The following is a 21,208-nucleotide window of genomic DNA, read 5'->3' as shown; positions in this document are numbered from 1 at the left end:
GGCAACTACCCTTGGAGATGATACCAACATTGACAAATAACAGCCGGGTTTTGATGCTGAAAATAAGAAGATGGCGACTCCCTCACACAAGGTGAAAATTTTGATCCCGCCTGTAAGAGAAAATACATTTGCCCCGGAAGTTGACCCGGCAGGCCTGATCGACGATGAAGCTGAATTTGTCGCCGTGAATGGTTTTGACTGGTCAAAACCCAACTTCCAGCCAACAGAGGGCGGTGAACCGGCGAGGGAGGAGTAACAACCATCTTCATTGGCTTTATAAATAGCCGTGTAATAGTTTAGCTGTGAAAACACTGAATGCCTTGCTTATGCCATCGTGCAGAAAACACTGTGTGTGACTCTGTGTTTCCTGATGGCAATATATGCATTATATTTGATGATTGTTTCTGCAACACTTTAACTATGTTCCCTGTAGATACAAGAGAAAAGACTGGCTTGGCGTCTTAGAACCGAACGGTTTAAAACACCCGGCTTATATCCAATATGTTTATCACAATAGAAAACAGAAAACAGATATAAATAAAGGACAAGGGCTGAAACTAACTCTTTAGTTAATGCAGCAGGCAATTACATATAAATAATAGCCATACTTGTACATTTGATCCTTAGACCACCGGCTTGAGTAACCCGGGTAACGAAGTTGATAACTCAATCTTTCTAAGAAATCAATGCCTTTGAATACTTTAATGATCATCATACCTTGGTAGCTTTGTTGTCAAATAGACAAGCCGGTGAAGAAGATCATGCTAATTATTTGTAACAAGAAACTCCAAGGCAAATAAGAGTTAACAAGTATGATTTAACCTTATATTTTAATTTTGGTGGCTTCTTATTCAAATACGATCAGTAAACTGTACCAAAGGGGTTAAGCTAGGGTTCGAATACGACCATATAGCCCCCAGTGGCTGTGGCGTTGCGCCGATCAAGAGGGTACCGACAGCTATGTTCTCTTTGGTTCGAATATGGCCTATGTTTGAACAGGAAGCCCCCAAATGACCTTGAGAGGTTTTTAACGACCCTGATTCAAATACGATCCAAGTCGGACCCAAAAGGGGTTAAGCTATGATTCGGATACGATCAAGAAGCCCCCTGGTGAGTTTGGCCTTGAGCCGATCAAGAGGGTTACGACAGCTATGTTCTCTTTGGTTCGAATATGACCTATGTTTGAACAAGAAGCCCCCAAGTGACCATGATAATTGCAGCTAGATTCGGATACGATCATAAGCCGGACAAAAAAAGGTTAGACTTGATTCAAATATGATCAGCTCCTTAATAGTCATTTGAAAATAAGAAATATCAAAGATGCATAATCTTTGAAAAGAAAAGAGACTGATGGTCTTACTTTATTGCTTTATCATGGTATATACAATGTTAAAGTATGTACATGATGAGAGCCGGTGGCTCAGGTGTAGTATGGCCGAAGTTGAGCAATGTTCCACGGCCGGCGGGTCTCCTCTTCCGACATACGTGAATCTTTGTGCTCTCGAACGTCGATGAGGTAATATGACCCGTTGTTTAAATTCTTGCTGACCACAAAGGGTCCTTCCGAAGGTGGGGATAACTTGTGCGCATATGACAGATCCTGGATGAGCGGAAGCACCAGGTCACCTTCCTGAAAAGTCCTGGACTTAACCCGGCGGCTGTGATAACGGCGCGGGTCCTATTGATAAATTGCTGATCGAGCCGCTGCTAAGTCTCTTTCTTCATCCAACAAGTCAAGTGCATCCTGTCTGACTTGTTCATTATTAGCTTCAACATAAGCCGCCACACGGGGCGAGTCATGACGGATGTCACTAGGCAACACTGCTTCTGCTCCATAAACCATGAAGAAAGGTGTGTAACCTGTAGACCTGTTAGGTGTGGTGTTGATACTCCACAACACCGAGGCTAATTCCTCTACCCAACAACCCAGCGTTCGCTGTAAGGGAACCATAAGCCGGGGTTTGAGAACTTTCAAAAATTCCTGATTGGCTCTCTCAGCTTGACCATTGGATTGAGGCTGAGCTACAGAAGGAATATCAAGCTGGATATGCTCACGTTGACAAAACTCCTCCATAGCCCCTAGGGACAGATTAGTGCCATTGTCAGTGATAATGCTGTGTGGAAAACCAAAACGGAAGATCACCTTTTTCATGAACTAAACCGCCATGGCCGCGTCACACTTACTCACTGGCTCCGCCTCAACCCACTTAGTGAATTTATCAACTGCCACTAAGAGATGTGTCTTTTTGTCCTTAGACCTTTTGAAAGGTCCCACCATGTCAAGCCCCCAGACCGCAAACGGCCAAGTGATTGGAATCATCCGGAGCTCTTGAGCCGGCACATGTGCTCGCGTGCGAACTTTTGACATCCATCACATCTGCTGACCAGATCCTCTGCATCAGCGTGAGCCGTCAAACAGTAAAAACCGTGACGAAAAGCCTTGGCCACCAGAGATTTTGACTCGGCATGATGGCCACAATCGCCTTCATGGATCTCACGAAGTATTTCTTGACCTTCTTCGGGGGAAACACACCCCTGAAACGCTCCGGAGACGCTGCGATGGTATAGTTCTCCATCCGAAATCGTCATTGACTTAGACCGTCGTGTTATCTGTCAAGCCAGGGTCTCATCCGCTGGCAACTCTCCCCGGGTCATGTAAGCCAAGAATGGCACTGTCCAATCTGGGATGACATGAAGAGCCGCCACCAACTGCGCCTCCGGGTCAGGAACAGCTAAATCTTCTTCATTGGGCAACTTGACAGACGGGTTATGCAAAACATCCAAAAAGGTGTTAGGTGGTACCGGCTTACGCTGAGACCCCAACCGGCTTAAAGCATCAGCCGCTTCGTTCTTTCGATGGTTAATGTGCTCCACCTGATAACCTTTAAAATGCCCTGCAACAGCATCAACCTCCCGGCGATAAGCCGCCATGAGAGGATCCTTGGAATCCCACTTGCCTGACACCTGTTGAGCCACTAGATCTAAGTCGCCAAGACATCTGACCCGGCTCAAACTCATCTCTTTTGCCACTAGAAGACCATGGAGCAAGGCTTCATACTCGGTTGCGTTGTTAGTGCAAGGAAACATCAACCGTAACACATAACAAAAATTTTCACCTCGCGGAGAGGTTAACACAACTCCAGCCCTCGAGCCTTCCAACTGTCTGGACCCATCAAAATGAATAGTCTAATACGTGTTGTCGGGTTTCTCTTCTGGCATCTGCATCTCTGTCCAGTCATTAATGAAGTCAACCAGTGCTTGAGATTTGATCGCGGTACGTGGCACATACTTCAACCCATGAGACCCAAGCTCAATCGCCCACTTGGCGACTCGCCCAGTGGCTTCTCTGTTTTGAATGATGTCTCCCAAAGGAGTAGAGCTAACCACGGTGATTGGATGTCCCTGAAAATAATGGTTAAGCTTCCGGCTTGCCATGAACACCCCATATACGAGCTTCTACCAATGTGGATATCGTTGCTTGGATTCAATTAGCACCTCACTGACGTAGTAAACCGGCCATTGAATCGGATGCTCCTTGCCAGACTCCTTGCGCTCCACCACAATAGCCACACTAACAGCTCATGAGTTGGCGGCCACGTATAACAGCAGCGGCTCTTTCTCAACTGGAGCAGCCAGGATTGGCGGCTCAGCAAGCTGTGTCTTCAGATCTTCAAAAGCAGAGTTCGCAGCATCGCTCCAAACAAAATCATCTGTTTTCTTCATCATCTGATACAGAGGCATTTCCTTCTCCCCTAACCGGCTTATGAACCGGCTCAAAGCAGCAACACAGCCCGCCAGTCATTGAACGTCATTGATGCATGTTGGTTTGGCCAGGGATGTAATTGCCTTGATTTTCTCCGGGTTAGCCTCAATACCTCGGTTAGACACCAAAAAACCCAAGAGCTTGTCGGCTAGGACTCCAAAAACACACTTGGCTGGGTTAAGCATCATTTTGTAGACCCGGAGATTATCGAAAGTCTCTTTCAGATCTGTGAACAAGGTTTCCTCTTTCCTAGATTTTACTACTATATCATCCACATAAGCATGAACATTACGCCCAATTTGATCGTGAAGACAATTCTGCACACACCGTTGGTAAGTCGCCTGGGCACTCTTAAGCCCAAAAGGCATAGACACATAGCAGAAAGCTCCAAAAGGAGTGATAAAAGCCGTCTTCTCCTGATCCTTGACTGCCATCTTGATCTGATGATAAACAGAATAAGCATCCAAGAAACTCAAAGGTGCGCAACCCGCCGTAGCATCAATGATCTAATCAATACGGGCGAGGGCAAAAGGATCAGCCGGACAAGCCTTGTTCAGATCAGTGTAATCCACACACATATGCCAGGTGCCATTCTTTTTGAGTACAAGCACCGGGTTGGCTAACCACTCCGGGTGAAAGACTTCTACAATGAACCCAGCTGCCAAAAGCCGGGCCACCTCTTCTCCTATGGCCTTGCGCCTTTCGTTGGAGAAACTGTCTGATGGGTTTAAACTTTGGATCAATATTGAGAGTGTGCTCAGCGAGTTCCCTCGGGACACCCGGCATGTCTGAAGGTTTCCATGCGAAGATGTCCCGGTTCACATGGATCAACTCGATGAGCGTGCTTTCCTATTTTGGATCCAAGTTTGCACTGATGATGAACTGCTTGGATGAGTCGCCAGGCACAAAGTCAACCAACTTGGTGTCATCAGCTGATTTGAACTTCAACACCGGCTCATGCTCTGTTGTTGGTTTCTTTAGTGATGTCATGTCTGCCGGGTCAACATGCTCTTTGTAAAACTTCAACTCCTCTGTTGCACAGACAGATTCAGCATAGGCAGCATCACCTTCTTCACACTCCAAAGCTATTTTCCGTCTCCCGTGTACTGTAATGGTGCCCTTATAACCCGGCATCTTAAGCTGCAAATACACATAACACGGTCGAGCCATGAATTTGGCATAAGCCGGTCGTCCAAACAGAGCATGATACGGGCTTTTGATCTTAACCACCTCAAAGGTTAATTTTTCTGCTCTGGAGTCATACTCATCCCCAAAGGCTACTTCTGGTTCAATCTTACCCACTGGGTATGCCAACTTGCTAGGAACCATACTGTGAAAAACAGTGTTGGATTGTTTAAGACTCTTATCAGTCAATCCCATCTGGCGCAACGTCTCGTAGTAGAGGATGTTGATGCTGCTGCCTCCATCCATGAGTACCTTAGTGAATTTGTATCCACCAACCTGAGGTGCCACTACCAAAGCCAAGTGACTCGGATTATCAACCCGGGGTGGGTGATCCTCTTTGCTCCACCCAATAGGCTTCTCTGACCAACGTAAGTAACATGGAATCGTCGGCTCAACGGCATTGACGGCCCTCTTGTGAAGCTTCTGGTCTCTCTTACATAAGCTAGTGGTGAATACATGGTATTGCCCACTATTCAGCTGCTTTGGGTTGCTCTGATATCCAGACTGCTGCTGATTGCCTTCGGCGGGTTGCGGATTATACCCTCCTTGGTTACTGGGATGGCCCTGACCGTGGAATCATCCTCCACCTAAGCCGGCGCCCGGGCCTTGGAAACCGCCTCCACCTGAGCCGCCACCTGGACCGTGACCTCCATCAAACGCGTTTGAATTTTTAAACGCCTTCATGATCGTACAATCTTTCCACAGGTGGGTGGCTGGCTTCTCCCGGGTGCCGTGCTTTGGACAAGGCTGTCGGCGTTCTGGGAACGGGGGTCCCCAGACTTGCCTGCCTGTGGCCTGCGGCGTGGCTCAAAAGGGGGCCCAGCGCGGCCCATCTTCACCAACACAAACCCAAGACCCTCGCGAGGGGCCAAGCCTCATGGGGCGGACGACGTGGAGCTTCCTCAGGCACGGCCTCGTCAGGCTGGCTCATGAGGAGGCGGAGAGATCAAGGCGGGGTACCTCACGAGGTGCCCATGACGCAAGCCATGACGACCAAGGGCGCCAGGCGGGTGCCAGCCCGCGCAGTGTCCTCCTTTCCTCTTTGGTGCAAAGGGGGCAAGCGCAGCCGCGGAGTACCGAGGCATCAGGCAAAGGTTGCCATTTTAGTGCAACGAGACCAAGACCAGGAGGACTACAAGACGGAGGTCACCGTGGATCCCAAGACGGCGTCATCACCAGAGCTTTGCGCAGGCGAAGACTACTTTTGTCAGGATAGCTAGTACTAGCTGTCCTCCTTCAAATTAGCCCGCCATTGTTGGCTCCCTTCCCGTTCGATATTTGGGAAGAGGACCAGGGCCCCTATAAATAGGACCGGCCACCCGCTAGACAGGAGAGAGAGGACCGAGGACAAAAAGAAAGAGAGAGAGAGAGAGAGAGAGAGAGAGAGAGAGAGAAGGGCGACTGAGCTCCTCCCAGCAGTTCATCGCCCCAGCCAAGAACAGACCCTCGCGAGGCTGTTCTTCCTTGTATTGTTCGTCATCATCAGCCCAAGAGGCAATCCACCACACCACACACTGGAGTAGGGTATTACACCACAACGGTGGCCCGAACCAGTATAAACCCTGTGTCTCTTGTGTTGTTCTTTCCTTAGTTTAGATCCTAGCAAGGCGGAGGGGTGCAGGTAGGTAGGAGACCAAAGCTCCACGCGCACCCCAGTGTTCGAACCTCAAGGGTCTGCCGGAACCCGAAATCCGACATTTGGCGCGCCAGGTAGGGGTGCGCCGGGATTCGTCTTCCACCACCCCGTTCTCCTCCGACCATCACGCCCATGTCTGACGCTCGTCGGGCCCGCGCCGAGCGCCGGGCCGCGCTCGCTTCCCGCGTCGCCCAGACGGCCCCTGTCAGCGGGCGCCCTCGCCGTTCCCCATCACCTGCCGTCAACGCCGCCACCGGCCCAGCGGGGGACGAGCAGCAAGCATCGTCCCAGCATCCGTCCATGCGGCAAGACGGCCGCACCACAACTCCCTCGCTCACCCCAGCTGGTTCTTCGTCCCGCGCGCTCCGCGCGCCCATGGAGGCTCGAGCTGCACTCATCGCGGCGAACGAGCTCCTGCGCTACCGCCCCGTCGACGACGTCTACGAAGAATGGCTCGACCGCGTCGCCGAGCTCGTCCGTGCCGCAGGGGGCTCTCCTACGCCGTCCGTTCCGCTGCATCGCACCCCGCCCCGCGCGGGCAATGAAGCTCCGGCGGCGCCCTGACCGCCTCCTCCTCAGGAAGGCGCCATGGATCCAAGGCGCATGGCCCCTGGGCAGAACCCGCTCCGGCAGGCACCAGCGCAGCAAGAGCAGAGCTGTCAAGAAGTCCCTCGCCCGCAAGAAGCTGCCCGGGCGCTCCCTGCTCCAGCATGTCGCGACCATGCTCCTGCTCCCGCGCGTCAAGACCCCACGCTGCACCCAGCTGCAGCGCGTGGGGACATGCCAGACCAAGCTCCCCGTCATCCAAGGCCTCCCGTGGCCACAGCAGGCTGCCGCGCCTTCACCGCCGAGCTACGCAGCATCACATGGCCCGGCAAGTTCAAGCCAGACTTGCCTCCACGCTACGACGACACGGCTGACCCTGCGGAGTTCCTCCAGCTCTACGAGCTGGGCATCGAAGCTGCCAACGGAGACGAGAAGGTCATGGCGAACTGGTTCCCCATGGCACTCAAGGACGGGGCCCGCACCTGGCTCCTGAACCTGGCTCCAGGCACAATCTCCTCCTGGGACGAGATGCGCACCCGCTTCATCGCCAACTTCCAAGGCACTCGCGACCGGCCACCCGCCGTAAGCGACATGCGCCGCATCAAGCAACAGCCCGGGGAGACCCTGCAGAAGTACATCCAGCGCTTCAACAACGCGCGCCTCAAGATTCCCAAGGTGACTGAGGAGGCCATCATCTCGGCCTTCTCCGACGGCGTGCGCGACGTCAAGATGAAGGGGGAGCTGGTGATGCATGAAGACCTGTGCACCTCCTTGGAGCTGTTCAACCTGGCAACCAAGTGCGCCAGGGCCAAGGAAGGGCGTCTCTCCCTCCTCGAGCTGCCTGCCGCAGACCCGGGAGAGAAGAAGCCCAAGACCAAGGATGTGAAGCGCAAGGGGGCTACCGTGCTCGCGGCAAAACCAAACGCCAAGCGAGGCAGAGATCAGCCCGAACCTTCCAAGGGCGGCCGGTACTGTGTGTACCACGACCTCCACACCCACAACACCAACGAATGTCAAGAGCTCCGAGCCATGCGAGAAGGAAGGATCGGCCGTCGCCCTGACCGCAGTGACCGGGGCTACGGCCGAGGAGGAGGAAGGAACGCAGGACGCTGGGAAGACCGTGGCCCACGCCAAGGGTGGCGCGACCAACCTCGCAAGGATCGCTGGCAAGATCAGCCTCGCGAGGGGGACTGGAGGGATCAGCCTCGCGAGGATCGCCCGCAAGGCAACGCAGGCCTCCCACCGCTGCCGCCGCAGCCAAGAAGAAACGAAGACCGCCACCAGGACGAGGGGGCTGGGGGCTTCCAGGAGCCGCGCACGATTGCCTGCATCTTGGGTGGGGCACAAGCCCCAGCCTCTCAACGCATCTTCAAGCAGTTCGCCCGTGAAGTGAACGCAGTCCTCCCCAGGCTCGAAGCCACGCGCCCTCTCAGGTGGTCGGCGTGCGCCATCACGTTCAGCTCGGCAGATCAGCTCAAGTGTGCGGCTACAGCCGGAGTCCTCCCGATGCTTTGTTCCCCAATCATCAGCAACGTGGTGGTCACCAAGACCCTCATCGATGGTGGGGCAGGGCTCAACGTCCTGTCCGTGGAAACATTCAACAACCTCCAAGTGCCCTACAGCCAGCTTCAGCCAACTAAGCCTTTCTCCGGTATCACCGATGGCTCCACGGTCCCGATTGGGCAGGTCCGCCTCCCTGTCACCTTCGGGGCACGTGACAACTACCGCATCGAGCTCATCGACTTCGACGTCGCTCACATTCGCCTGTCGTACAATGCCATCCTTGGGTACCCAGCGCTGGCCAAGTTCATGACCGTAACTCACCATGGCTACAACATCCTCAAGATGCCAGGAAGTGGCGGAGTCATCACGGTACCCTGTGAAGAGAAGGACGCGGTGTGTTCCCTGGAACGAGCCTTTCAGGCCATGTCACTGGAAGACCCGGATCATGGAAGCAGGAGGCCTCTCGAGACCGCCCCTAAGAAGAAGAAGACATCGTCCGGCCCGACCCCTTAGGAGGCAGGCCCCTTTGGGCCTGTGCCTGCCCAGGGGAAACCTCCTTCTGTCGCATAGGAAAGCGTGCCCGGCGCCCTCCTCAGGCAGGGCTCGGGGGCTCTCCCCTGGAGGGCCACCGACCTGGCTAGGGTCACGAGGGAGGCGCTTGGGCACCACATGGAGGCGTGTTTCGAAGCACGTTTCCCTCAAGAAGGAGCAAGGCAAGGAGATCCAGACCCTCAGGAGTTCATCAGCAAGGCCATTTAGGAGCTACAGGAGTCAAGAGTCATGAAAGGTGGCCGCCGCCTACCAGCAATGGCTCCCCATCCAGGCGAGGATGGTGGGTTGTGCGTCTGCATCGTCATACCAGGACTCAACCGAGTCGCCTCTCTGGAGCGCCTCTGGCCCTCGCGAGTGGGGCGCTGCGGAGGCCCACCCCACACCTACGTTCGCATGCCTTACGGCCTGCCGAGCGCGGCTGACGCGTACCAGCGCCTCATGAGGGGCATCATGGAGGCACGAGAGGCCAGGCGTTCCGCTGCCCTAGCAGGGATGGAGATGGCCCGCGAGGAGCCGCCAGCGCCTCCGGAGCCTCCCGAGGCCCCTGGGCCTGGGGGCTTGTGAGGATCGGCTCCCGCAGCCCACCGAGCCTGCTACATCAATGCTCCTTCGTCCTCAACATCATCAAGTGACACCTTTCTAGTTCTACTTCCAGCTGGTAGCACCCCCCAGGGCTGCATTATTCCCAGGCCGCGTGGGTCCGTCCCTGCGGCGTGTATCCCTTTTTTATTCCATGTTGTTAGCTTACCTTGTTGGGGGCGCCCCTCAGGCTGCATGATCCCCAAGCTGCCCGGGCCAGGCCCAGTGGCATGTATCCCATTTGCGTTTATTTCCGATTACGCATTAGACCCACCATGCTTGATTATTTGATGCCGGTCCACGGCACCTCTTCTTCTCCATGCCGACAACTTGCACGTTAAAGGGGGGGTACCTGAGCATCGCGACTCAGGGCTCTTACTAGCTCTCCATCCCTCACCCTCTGGCCTTGTCCATGGCATCGCGACCTGGCATACCAGCGACGACTGAGACCAGCTCGAGGGCCGGGACCCGAGGACGTAGAGTGCCGACATCTAACCAAATTTGCAGGAACGCATCACAAGATAAGGCCCAGTGCCAGGCACAACCCGCCTAGAGGTAGGGCCCCGTGAGTCCCGTGCTGGCTCACGGGTGCCCAGATACACCTCACCAGGCCCTATCATGCCAGCCACGTGTCAGGGCGGGGCTGTACACGCCCCGGGGGCTCCTTCCGCAGGGGGGCCCCCTCCCATGTACCAGTGGAAGCACCATGCTCCGCGCTGGCTGACGACACTGCCGAGGAGCGGCTATGCCCATACACATACGGAAGCGCTATGCTCCGCGCTGGTGATAAACAACTGAGGGTGGCCCCCCGGGCCGCATCAACCTCATGGAGCCCAGAGCTCAGTGTCTAGCCTCATCGCAACGCCTCCCCTCGGGAGTGCCGCGCGAGGGGGCTGGGCACGGGGGGCTGCGTCTGGGTCACGCCCAGACGCACGCCACCCAGCCAGGCCCCCCGGGCCTGGTTCGTCGCGCGTCTCTCCCCGAGCGGAGCCAAGGTACTAAGGCCGTTTGAGCGTCAAGGGGGACTCCTGAGCATCGCGACTCAGGAGCCTAACTTGTCACGTAGCCCCTCACTCCTTTGGTCCCGTCCTGGTTTCCGGTCGGGGCTAATGCTGGGTGAGATATGCGCGGGGCCGGGCTCTGCAGACGTAGAACGGTGGATCCACCTACATCACACCTCCCAACTTGTTGTTCGTGCGCCAAGGGGGACTCCTGAGCATCGCGACTCAGGAGCCTAACTTGTCACGTAGCCCCTCACTCCTTTGGTCCCATCCTGGTTTCCGGTCGGGGCTAATGCTGGGTGAGGTATGCGCGCGGCCGGGCTCTGCCGGCGTAGAACATAAGCAAGTAGGAAGGAGAAGCGCAAATTTCAAGGAATTCAAAAGCAAATATTACAGTCCACACTGTTATCTCGATACCAAACACAAGTTTAAACGCCTCCTCGAGGCATGATACATGTGCAGGAATTAAAAGCAGGACAGGAGCCACAGCGGAGCCACTTGTCGGCGGTGGAGCAGCGCGGAGTGGCTTCGCCTCATGGAGCAGCGGGGTCAGCAGCGCCTTGCTTCGGCTTGGTGCTGAAGGCCTGGAACTTCCCCAGCAGAACCTCCACGCGACCCTTCACGGCCTCGGCAGCGGCAGCGGCACGCTCGCCGCTTACTGGCTCCAGCAGGCCGTCAAGGTCGACGTCGGGATCGCGAACGTAGATGTGGGTGAGCACCCGCGTCAGTGCTGCAGAAGACAGGACACGCGCCTCGGCCTCCGCCGTGGGGCCAAGGCCAAGGGCGACATCTTCAAGAGCGCGAACTAGGAAAGGAAGCAGCTTGGCGGGGCCGTCCTCGGCGCCAGCCAGCGAGCTCTCCAGGCCGCTGTCGTAAAGCGTCCTCAGTGAGGAGCAAGCCTTCGCCTCCATCTCCGTGAAGGCCACGCGGTCCTCGGCAAGAACCAGGGCCTTGTCGTCCAGCTCGGCCTTCCTCGCCCTCAACTCCTGCTCCAGCACGCCTAGGCGGTCGCGGCGCTTCCTGAGCTTGACCTCCCTCTCCGTGACGGCCGCCTCGCGAGCCTTCACACCTTCTTCCTGCTCCTAGCGAAGGCGGACCTCTTTCGCGAGCTGGTCCCGCAGGCCCTGCAGCTCGTCCTCCAGTGCCTTGCAGCGACCACGGACGTCGACCACCTCCCCCAAGGCTGCGTCATGAGCAGCCTTCGCCTCAAGGACGGCCTGCTTCTCCTCATCGCAAGCCGTCGAGGCCTAGACCAGCGCCGCCCGAATCGAAGCGTCGGAGCGAACCCATCCGGAAGCCAGCTCCAAGCGCCCGGCCACCAAGCGGGGGTCGGCGCCAAGAAGATCCTGCCGCAGTCGGTCCAGCTCAGCAACAGCATGATCCAGAATGGCAGAAGGGGTCGGAGAGATAGCAGCCAGTGGAGTAGGAGGAGAAGGCGGCAGCGCGGCCGCAGCATCCTGAGGTGGAGTCTGCCGCGCCCCGACAGCTGTGGTGGCGGCGGCAGGCGAGAGCACCTCGGGAGCCGCTTGGACCGTGGGGGCCGAGCTCGCCCCGGCCGGCTCAGCCAGGCCACGCGAGGATGACCGGGAGGGAGAAGCCCGTGCGTCACGGTCACCCTCCTTCGCGGGCAGAGGCGCTGCCACGGATGGAACCTCAGGAGCTCCCTTTGACTTCTTTGCTGCGGGCGCCAGCCTGTCCAAGAGATGCGGACGTCAAGCCTCAGCAGCAGAGCAAGAGATAAAGACAGGAATCGAATGCTTACGGGTCGTCGCCAGCGAGCTCAAGCGGCCTCCGGCCAAATTTGAAGCCTGAAAGCCGGCTGGAAGGGTCAACCTCGGGAAGCTTGGAGGCGGAAGGTGCATCTGCGGTCTTCCCTGGGGCCGGGGCAGACCCTCGGGAGATCAGCCCGGTCCTGTCCTTCTTAGGGATCGGGGGTGAGCTCCCGCCGTCCTGCTCGTCATCGTCTTCATCATCATCCTCGTCGTCGTCGCTCGGAGAGAGGCAGAGAACGCGGGACCTAGGCCGGGGGAGGGGAGCCCTCGACTCTCCGTCAGTCGCCTCGGAGTCAGGCCCTCTTTCCCGCTCCCCTCCTTCCTCCTCTTCGCTGGAGTCGTCGGAGGGCACGTCCACCGGTCCCTCGGGAGTTTCCATGGGCACGAGCCCATCCCCGTTGAAGACGGGCATGGACTCCACTACCTGCTCCCAGTCGTCATGAAGGAACAAGGGCATAGGAGCACCCTCCAACCTCGCCACATCGCCCCCGACCAGAGATTGGAGGACAGCAGCCAGATCACCGTCCTGTTGATGCCCCGCGCCGTCACCATCCTGCGCAACCGGGCAAGGCTCGCCTCCGACACATTCGGCAGGTCCAGGGCGGACGAGTACGAAGCTACGACCGGGGGCTGGCGAGGCGCCATGGCTTCCTAGGTCACACGGTCGGAGCGGATCTAGAAATTTTGGAGGAAGGAAGGAGAGGCGCAAGAAAGGGGATCTGAGCAGCAACCAAGGAGCAAAGCCTAGGTGGGTGCCGCTCCTTAATCAACTCGCGCGGTTGCTAAGGCGCCCACGTCCAATCAACCGCCACGCGGCGCCCAAGGCCGCAGACTGTTAGGGCCCGCGGCGCTTCGCTCTTGCCCTTCCGCCTCCCTGCACGGCCAAGTCCGGGCGCGCCTTGGGCCCCGGGGCTACTGTCGGCGTTCTGGGAATGGGGGTCCCCAGACTTGCCTGCCTGCGGCCTGCAGCGTGGCTCAAAAGGGGGCCCAGCGCGGCCCATCTTCACCAACACAAACCCAAGACCCTCGCGAGGGGCCAAGCCTCGCGGGGCGGACGATGCGGAGCTTCCTCAGGCACGGCCTCGTCAGGCTGGCTCACGAGGAGGCGGAGAGATCAAGGCGGGGTACCTCACGAGGTGCCCATGATGCAAGCCATGACGACCAAGGGCGCCAGGCGAGTGCCAGCCCGCGCAGTGTCCTCCTTTCCTCTTTGGTGCAAAGGGGGCAAGCGCAGCCGTGGAGTACCGAGGCATCAGGCAAAGGTTGCCATTTCGGTGCAACGAGACCAAGACCAGGAGGACTACGAGACGGAGGTCACCGTGGAGCCCAAGACGGCGTCATCACCAGAGCTTTGCGCAGGCGAAGACTACTTTTGTCAGGATAGCTAGTACTAGCTGTCCCCCTTCAAATTAGCCCACCATTGTTGGCTCCCTTCCCGCTCGATATTTGGGAAGAGGACCAGGGCCCCTATAAATAGGACCGGCCACCCGCTAGAGAGGAGAGAGAGGACCGAGGACAAAAAGAAAGAGAGAGAGAGAGAGAGAGAGAGAGAGAGAAGGGCGACTAAGCTCCTCCCAGCAGTTCATCGCCCCAGCCAAGAACAGACCCTCGCGAGGCTGTTCTTCCTTGTATTGTTCGTCATCATCAGCCCAAGAGGCAATCCACCACACCACACACTGGAGTAGGGTATTACACCACAACGGTGGCCCGAACCAGTATAAACCCTGTGTCTCTTGTGTTGTTCTTTCCTTAGTTTAGATCCTAGCAAGGCGGAGGGGTGCAGGTAGGTAGGAGACGAAAGCTCCGCGCGCACCCCAGTGTTCGAACCTCAAGGGTCTGCCGGAACCCGAAATCCGACAAAGGCTCATTCAATAATTGCTCAAGGGTGGGACCTGACCCGCCCGACCGAGGGGGCTGTCTGCCCTTGTGCCGTTGATTTCCGCCCTATGCATTGGTGTTAGCAACAAACTCATCAGGCTTACATTTATTACCTCCTTGATTCGCCGGGTTATGCTGATGACCCTTGCCGTTGTCGTTCTTCTTTCCCTTCATTGCCTTTTCTTCATCAGACACCGGGTCCTTGGTAGTATCAGAATCAGCATACTTGATGAGAGACGCCATCAACGTTCCCATGTCATTACAGTCACGCTTGAGCCGCCCCAGCTTCTGCTTCAGAGGTTCGAAACGGCAATTTTTCTCCAACATTAAGACTGCTGACCGGCATCCATTTTATCAGATGAATGTATTATCTCCTTGACCCGGCGCACCCAAATGGGTTGTGGATTCACCATCCTCTTGCTTGCAATTGGTCAGGTCCACAATCGATATAGGCTGCTTACACGTGTCTTTGAAGTTCTGGATGAACCGGGCCTTCAACTCCACCCATGAGCTGATAGAATTGGGTGGCAATCCTTTCAACCAAATACGAGTTGTTCCATCCAACATCATAATGAAATACTTGGCCATTGCTGCGTCGCTGACCTCCAACAACTCCATAGCCATCTCATAACTCTCAATCCAAGCCCCGGGCTGTAAGTCAGCCGTTTAATTAGGCACCTTACGAGGCCCCTTAAAATCCTTTGGCAAACTCTCATTACATATGGCTGGTACCAAGCAAGGAACACCTCCGGTTCTTTTGGCCACTCCTGCCTCGACCGAGGTTGCTGGATAAGCCGGAAAAGTTTGATGAGCCGCCTGCTCTGTTGCCATTTGAACTGCTCGTTCTGCCTCTTGTCAAATCCTCTCCTGATCCGCCAAGTTAAGGGCTCCAGCCCGCACCGGCTCATGCTTGTACGGTCGGTTGTGGAATTGAGCATTGCTTGACATGTCTGCAGATTCCATATGCCTACTGTAACTCGAGTTCCGGCTTGGATGAGGAGTTGAATGGATCCTGTCTCGACTGTAGGAGTAGGCATCCTGTTGTGCCAGAGCTGTTTGAAGAAGTTCTCTTACCCTCCGCGTTTCAACCGCCGCCGGTGAGTCACCTTCCATCGGAAGAGCCGCCAGACGAGCCGATGTTGCGATGAGGTTTTCCAAGGGGTTGGATAAATGACCCGGCGGCGTTGGGATGTAATGAGGCAGAGCGGTAATTATACGAGGTGGATCCATGGCACGCGGCTGGACCGGCGCGCCGAGTGTTGTAATCCGGGGTGCCTCCGGCGGGTTACTTCCCCGGCTCTGGGTGTATGAAAAAGATTCCTAGGATCGAGCGTCAGAGGCAAATGTGATTGAGTTTTCTAATGCCTCCTCCTCATGACCTCGTTCGATGCGTTCAGATCCACCGAGAGCCGGAAGGTCTCCGCTTGAAGCTGTTGAGCACGGACGTCCAAACCCGCCCGCTCTGCCGCCATCCTGACTTCCTCTGCGGCTAGATTTTCCTTAGCTTGCACCATCTCTTCACGTACGCATGCCACCTCTGCGTCATGCTGGGCCTTATCCGCCGGCTCTACCACGGAAGTCAACAGAGTCGTCAGTTTATCCATGAGGTCCATCAAGATCTGAGCCGGAGGGCGCGCGGGGTCTCCTGACCCAACTGCAGCCGACCTGGTAGCTGTTGTCGCCGCTGCTATAGAGTTCTGTCTGGGATGTGTTCCTACCATGAAGACTCTGGCCCAATTCGGCAGCTCAAGGGGGTCCGGAATACTCCTGCCATCGGAACAGCCCCCGAGCATGCCGTCCTGCAGCCGGTACAAAGAGTCTGTCTCGCCCATTGATGATGCAGTGTCAGAACAGACGGACGTCTCACCGCCCTCCACCGATCCTTCAGAGTATTCACCGTCGTGGATGCAGCCTACAAAGGCATGCTTCACGGCAGATTGAACACGGGCGATCCTCGCGCGCCGAGCCGTTTCGATGAGGTTGGTGTGGACGTCCGGCTCAGGACCTGACTCGCTGATCCGGCCGATGAAGACGTGAATTCCGCTGAAGGGGGCCCGGTACCCGTACTCAATTGAGACGGCCTCGGGGCCCCAGCCTTCGTCGTTGATGTAGACATTGCCGCGACAACTCTTGGTCATCTGGCCCACAGTGTATCCCTTGAGCCCTTTGAAGCTGTCCTTCAAGAACTCAAATCCACCGTGTGCTGGCCCCACGGTGGGCGCCAACTATCATGGAATTGTCACGGCAGATGTCCTAGAGCAAGGACTTAGTCGTAGGGCCATCGCACTAGGAAGCTTAAAGGGGTTAATCGGGACAAAGGACACAAGAGGGTTTTATACTAGTTCGGCCCCTTATGATGAAGGTAAAAGCCTACGTCTAGTTGGGATTGGTATTGCTGGGGTTTCGATCACCAAGAGGCTCAACTCGCCGAATTGGTTATCAATTTGTTGTCTCTTGCCCTAAGCCGCCACCGGGTCGTCCCCTTATATACATGGGTTGACTCCTGGTGGCCTACAGAGTCCCGGCCGGCTCATAATCGTGTCCGGCTCGGTGACTTCCTTTACATGCCTTTCTTTACAAGTCTTTCCTTACATACGGCGGTTTACAATATCGGGCCTTAAGCCGCCTCCAAGCCTTTGGGCCTTCTATAAGGTTTAATAAACTATCGTCTTGAATCTTTACTGGGCTTCTAGCGTAACTCGCCATTGGGGCTGACCCGGCCCCTCCTGGGCGGGTCATGTCTGATAATAATATCCCCCACACAAACCCTACCACTTGGACCCTTGTCACACATTTTCCACACAAAAATGGTCTGTCTATGATAGTTCTACTATTATGCCATGTATGCACTTTAGTGCACATCACATCTTTGCACCCTATGTCACATGTTGTTTTGCACTTAGGATATTTCCATGCTAGTTAAGTGTGTTGAATGTTCATTTGGTTTTTCCAATACTTTTTGCTTTGCATGTTCTTCTTGGTTCTCTGAAATGATTGCTTATGTGAGTGCAATGTTTGACTTTATAGATTTTCATCGGAGAGTGACGAATAGTTCTATTAAGTAAATTTCTGAGAGCGATATAATATTCATCAACTGTTACTAGGCAAGTTCACATTTGACCATTCTTCCAATTACCTATGTTTTATATTATGCACTTAGTCCTTTTGTGGTAGGATTGCATGGTAGGATATATTGTTGCCAGATGGCTATGCCGTTACCTAGTAGTTTATTTGAGGTAGGTCTGATCTATACATCCTTGTCACCACCGTGTAAGTTTATTTTTGCCTCGCTAAATGTAGACGTGGTTTGGGAAGTGAACATGGCGAGACATGAGTGACAAAGTAGTAATCAGGACCAAGACTTGTAAATGAACTACCTGGGCGGTATTTGATTTGAATGGTGGCGAAGTACAGTGGGAGCATGCATGGTTAATCCATGGTGGTGCACCACTAGTGGTCGGCTGCCCAGGCTCAAAGATATCAATCGTATTCTCATGTCTAGAAGCTTACGTGTGCAACCACAAGTCAATATGGGCACTGGCTTAGTTGAGTAGTTAGTGTGACCCCTTCCGGGATGGTCTAGCGGATGTAGAATGAGTAGGTGTACCGGCCTATCCTTGGGTTAAGGGGAAATACTTTCGAAAGACTATGTCTCGGTCATCCTGTTCTCAAACACCAGGCAGTGCGAGAATTTCAAGGGAGGCGATCGAATCTTGTGGGGAAAAGTGTGCAAACCTCTACAGAGTGTTAAAACCTAATCGATTAGCCGTGTCCCCAGTTACGAACAACTTGAGCATCTAGTAGTGGAAATGTTGGGAGATCTCATCACTCTTAATTAAATAGTCGGGTTTTAAATGAAACCTTGGGAATGGATTGAGTTGGGTTTGCCAACTCATCCTATGCTATACAGTAGTGGTAGAATAATATCTTTTATTCTAGGGAAAAACTAGCTTTATGCAAAAACTAAACTTAGAGCTTTCCACCAGCCAAATTTCATGTACAATAGGTTCATTATTCTTATGATGTGACTTTCCAGTACATTCAATGTACTGACCTATAGGGCTGCAACGTCTTATGTTGCAGGAATTTTCTACGACGAGTAAGAGTTATGTTTTAGGGTTACGGTCTACACTCAACTTGCCGTTGGCGTTGATGGACTCCACACCCTTATGTTTGTTTCCGCTGAGACTTATGATGTATTTATCAGTTTTACGTTATTTATACATGTGATTGCACTTTGATATATACATTCTTGTACTGTGTGTGCCAGCATACCGATCCAGGGATGGCACGGATACACAGAGGCTTGACTGTTTGAGGTTGGGTCGCTACAGAGATGGTATCAAAGCACATGTTGACTGTAGGACGTGACCCTAGAAACTGGAAAACCCTTAGGAAAGGAATTCTCTAAAACTTTTTTTAAAAGATCCTTTACCTTTCTTCTTTTATGAGTGTTATCAAATCTTTCCTTTTTACCCCAAATAGGTAGACAATACCCATTTTCCCTTTGACCACATGGAGGATCAACTGATGAGACCACTTCAGTGTAAAAGAGGACTTCAACATACATTAGAAGAGTTGAAGCTACAATAGTCAAAGACTCGAAGAATTTGAAGACACTAAAGAATTCCAAGATTTATATGACCTTTAGAAGACCAAACCCTTGTTGTATACTCACGTTAGATGCGATGTTTGTGAGCTGTCATTGTTTGATGTTTTTCCTGACAGCCACAAATAAAACTTATTTTCAGAACTATATTGTGTGTATTGTGTGTATCTCTCTATCCCTCTTATCTCATCCCAAAACCCTTGGACCCAATAGACGGTGAATGAAGATGGACTTGTATTCTTTGAACCGATCACTCAGTTGGAGGCAGAGCTATGGATTCAAAACATGGAGAATCACTTCAGGAGCAATTTGGTTGCAAGGAAGTACGAGGTTCAATACGCTCTTCAGTACTTTAAAAAAAGTGCTGCAACCTGGGAGGAATTCAAGATGACTCTACTGAGGTCTCATCTTATTCAGAAGCCCTATGGCAATAAAATGAAGAAACCTTGTGCATGCAAGATTTGTGGTGAGATAGGACATACCCATGACGAACACAAGGATGGATGCCTTCATTGTGAAGCAAATCACCGAGTTGAAGAATGCCCAACTAGGCAGGTTACTTGTTTCTTGTGTGAAGGAACTACGCACTACCCTGCCCAGTGTCATATTTATCCCAAGGTACAAGAAATTACCAAGCAACAGAAGGAAGCAGTGAAAGAAGCCCTCGGGGAAAGTTTAAGAAAACCGGTGATGAAAGAAGATGTTGATGACCCTGATGGAGAAAGCCTAAACAGATTTTACTCCAATGCTTGCTATTCATGTGGAGAAGAAGGACATTTTTCACAGTATTGCACGAAGGAAAGCCAAGAGTATCTGGGAAACTTTCTGACGGAAGAAGTGGAGTTTGATCCACATGAGATAGAAGAATTGATCGGAACAAAGAAGTCCAGGAAGAGAAAGCGCATGTGTCCCCAGAAAAACCCAGTTTCTGTAGAAAAGGACCTGAGTAAAATCACTTGTTACAGGTGCAAGGATTTAGGTCATTACGCTAGCAAATGCCCAGCAAGGAAGCCAAGAACCCAAGGAGCCAAGATAACCACCAGGAAGCCCCTGGATTTGTTTGAAGTCATTTGTTTATGCTGCAAAGGAGTAGGACATTTTGCCAGAGGAATGTTCAGACTCGAGGAAAGCTTGGGCTGAGTAGTTGAGATCTTGATATTGGAATAAAGTATGTAATAAATGTGGAATGCACTTTTATTTTGGGGATGTTGAGTTGAGTTATGAAATGGAAATTGTAATAGTTCATGAAGAAATAAAAGTCGATATGTTTGAAATCTCATATGAGGTGTCATGAGTTCTTTGTTGATTGTGAGTGCCTCCCTCACTATGTCACCCAGACTTAAAACTTGAGCCCATGGGCAAGCTGACCCAAACCTTTCCCCCAAAATAACCAAATTTCACCCAAGGAAATAGATACATTATCCTGAGTACCCCTTCTATCTTATACCTGCAGATGACAACCCTTTACGAGTCTTTTCTCAAGGGCCCGGAAATGATCATGACCCTGACTAGTGATTAGGATTACCCAAAAATCCTGAAGGACATGCTGAAGCATATTCATCTTGAAGGAGATGCAGTCTACAAGGGTTATCCTTTCATGGAGAAGGGAGTTGAACTTTGGTATGTGGAGGTACACCTCCACCGTGTGAAGGGAGTTTGCCCAAAGACTATGGGACAATACTTTTTCATTTCTTGAGTACCACGAGCAACATTCTTCGACTCTGTTCGTGAAGCTGCTATGGAAGCCATACGTCATATTGGAGAAATACTTGAAGCAAGACTCCTTCACACTCAGGAATACCTGAGAGAGGTGCATGCAGAGATGATGGAGATGAAGCTCATGGCCACCATGATGAAGCAAAAGGTCGATGATTTCAAGGACCACATTGCATGGTTCCAGTGGGACTGAAGCATCTTTAAGAATGGCAAATGAATAAAGATGGGAGTAATGCTTGACCATAACAAACTATGTGGATGGCAGCTTTTGTAATAGAGTACTTTTGAAATTTGAGTTTTGAGTAGTGGTTAAGCATATAATAAAGGATTTGATATGAAGAGAATATGAATTATGGATGAACCAGTGCATTTTTTTGGCGATACTTGTTTGTGTGAACATTTGACCAATGGAAAAGAAAATGTATTCCATAGAGTGGAGTTTGGACAAATGAGTTGGAGTTTTGTTTT

Source organism: Triticum urartu, chromosome 5A (genome assembly GCF_056163025.1).
Source record: "Triticum urartu cultivar PI428250 chromosome 5A, HENAU_Tu73, whole genome shotgun sequence".
In the NCBI taxonomy this organism is placed as follows: Eukaryota; Viridiplantae; Streptophyta; class Magnoliopsida; order Poales; family Poaceae; genus Triticum; species Triticum urartu.
Note: the sequence above shows the minus strand (reverse complement) of the source record.